Source organism: Coccinella septempunctata, chromosome 6, assembly GCF_907165205.1.
Source record: "Coccinella septempunctata chromosome 6, icCocSept1.1, whole genome shotgun sequence".
Classification (NCBI taxonomy): domain Eukaryota; kingdom Metazoa; phylum Arthropoda; class Insecta; order Coleoptera; family Coccinellidae; genus Coccinella; species Coccinella septempunctata.
The window spans coordinates 1,926,870-1,929,307 of NC_058194.1; the positions used below are offsets into that span (position 1 = coordinate 1,926,870).

The 2,438-nt window shown below is 41.7% G+C and overlaps 1 long non-coding RNA gene across 1 annotated transcript; it reads left to right on the plus strand.

Annotated features, from left to right (window-relative positions):
* The first annotated feature begins 321 nt into the window (after positions 1-321).
* On the plus strand, positions 322-680 carry LOC123315225. Its single transcript, XR_006537929.1, has 2 exons — positions 322-574; positions 633-680. It is a non-coding gene; the product is annotated as an uncharacterized LOC123315225 (long non-coding RNA).
* The last annotated feature ends 1,758 nt before the right edge of the window (positions 681-2,438 follow it).

Genomic DNA, 2,438 nt, shown 5'->3' on the forward strand with positions numbered 1-2,438 from the left:
AGCAAGATCAAAGACAAAGTACCAACCATGTCCAGATCCGACGTCATATACCGTATCCCATGTGGAGGTTGTAACTCGGTGTATATTGGCCAAACAGCCCAATGCCTAAGAAAACGCATCGCCCTCCACAGGAGTGATGCTAGACTGCGACCGGAAAGGTGTGCATTGGCAAGCCACTCGTCCTCACTTGACCATACTTTCCAATATGATGACGTCGAAATACTAAGCACAAGTTCAAATTACAACAAAAGAACTTTTCTAGAAATGTGTTTTATCAACGAGAACACAAATAATATTAATAAAAAGACTGACCTGAAGAATCTGAGTGTTGTGTATAGTTACCTGTTATCCCTAGACCGATGTCGTGACGATAACAATACAGTGGATGTCATTACTTGATCTTGTTATTTTTCTGTGGTTCACCTTATTTTGTGACAGTAACCTATAAGAAGTGATTTGACTCCACACCAGCTCGTTTCTGTTTCATTGTTAAGCGGAGAAAAATAATGTTTTAAATGTGATTGTATAACTTCCTGATGCTCTCCTTGTTAGTTTTATAGTACACTTGTCGGATGTAAGTTTTAATGTTTATTTTGTATGTTTTGTAACTACGTTCATTATGTATATTTTAGCATCCTGAAGAAGAAACGCAATCAGTTTCGAAATATAGATGTAAATGACGACTAACTACTAATTGCCCAAACGACAATTGCCAGGTTCCCAAATATTTCTCCCTGTTTTCTCCGGCAAATAAGTATTCCAATACGTATATATATATATAATTCTAAAAATACTGGTCTAACATGTGGACAGAAAAGGAAAGCCACAACACCAAAGCCACATGGATAGAAACTGAAAAAGAAATGCATGCAAATCTATCCGAAATGCACTCTGTCGTCATCACGGAGGAAGATGTAGCGATGACCGTCAAAAGAATGAAAAATTGGACAACGGCTGGAATAGACAATATTCATAATTATTGGTGGAAGTACTTACCATCCACTCATGGGGTTTTGGCATGGCTCCTAAATTCAGCTTTGGAGAACCCGAATAAGATACCTAAATTCTTCACACAAGGCATGACGTACATGATCTTCAAAAAAGGAGATCCTACCAAACCTGAAAACTACAGGCCAATCACATGCCTTTGTTCCGCTTATAAAATACTTACCTCGACGGTCGGTCACAAGGTCCGGAATCACCTGAAAAATAATAAAATATTAGCCTGGGAACAAAATGGCTGCAGGAGAGGTGGCAGAGGCAGTAAGGAACTTCTATTAATCGATAATACAATCACAAAACGGGCTAAAAGGAAGAAGAAAAACATCGCCATGGCATGGATATATTACCAGAAGGCATTTGACTCTGTGCCCCACACTTGGCTGTTAGAAATCTTGAAGATATACAAGGTAAACCCACAGGTGATTTCATTGTTCCGCTCCCTAATGTCAACGTGGCGTACCTCACTTATACTTGAAGGAACATCAACTTCGTACAAAACAGCCTCAATAAATATCAGAAAAGGTATATTCCAAGGTGATAGCTTCAGTCCATTGTGGTTCTGTCTCGCCTTAAATCCGTTAAGCGGCATGTTAAACAGATCGTCCTACGGATACTCATTAGACCAGAGTAGAAAGCTCACTCATCTTTTCTATGTGGACGATCTTAAATTGTTCGCTAGAGGCAGACAGCAGTTGGAGGGGGAAATAGAGCTGGTGAGAGAGTTCAGCGGAGGCATTGGGATGAAGTTCGGGCTGGATAAATGTGCGACGGTCGCTGTGATGAGAGGGAAACTAGATCGTGAAGAAAATATGGTGTTGATAGACGGACAAGTGATACCAGCTTTAGGGGCAAAAGAGAGGTATAAATATCTTGGTGTCCAGGAGACATATGAAATTAGACAAAGGGAGAATAAGGAAGAAGTCGAAAGAGAGCTGTTCACTAGGATAAAAAAAGTCTTAAACACACAACTGTCAGCCAAGAACAAGATGACCGCTATCAATACCTGGGCAATACCGGCTTTCATATATACTGCTGGAGTACTCACCTGGTCTCAGACGGATCTGGAAAGACTAGACAGGAGAACTAGGACCACCTTGACACAGTATGGTTTGCTGCACCCAAATTCAGCTATTGAAAGGCTGTATATTCCACGTAGAGAGTCGGGGCGAGGACTTAGCTCACTGGAGAACGTCTATCTGAAAGAAGAAAGCAGAATTAAAACCTTTTTTCTGCAGAGCAACTTACCGGTACACCAGTGGGTAACTAGCCAGCGCTATGTGTCCACGCCGGCAGGAAACGACGATGAGCAGGAACCTGAAACAGAGAACATGGTTGAAAAATGGAAGGAAAAATGGAGATCAAAGCCCTTACATGGACGGTTCTACGCCAGCCTGCAGCAGCCAGAAGTCGACTTGCCCAGCACGAACACCTACCTC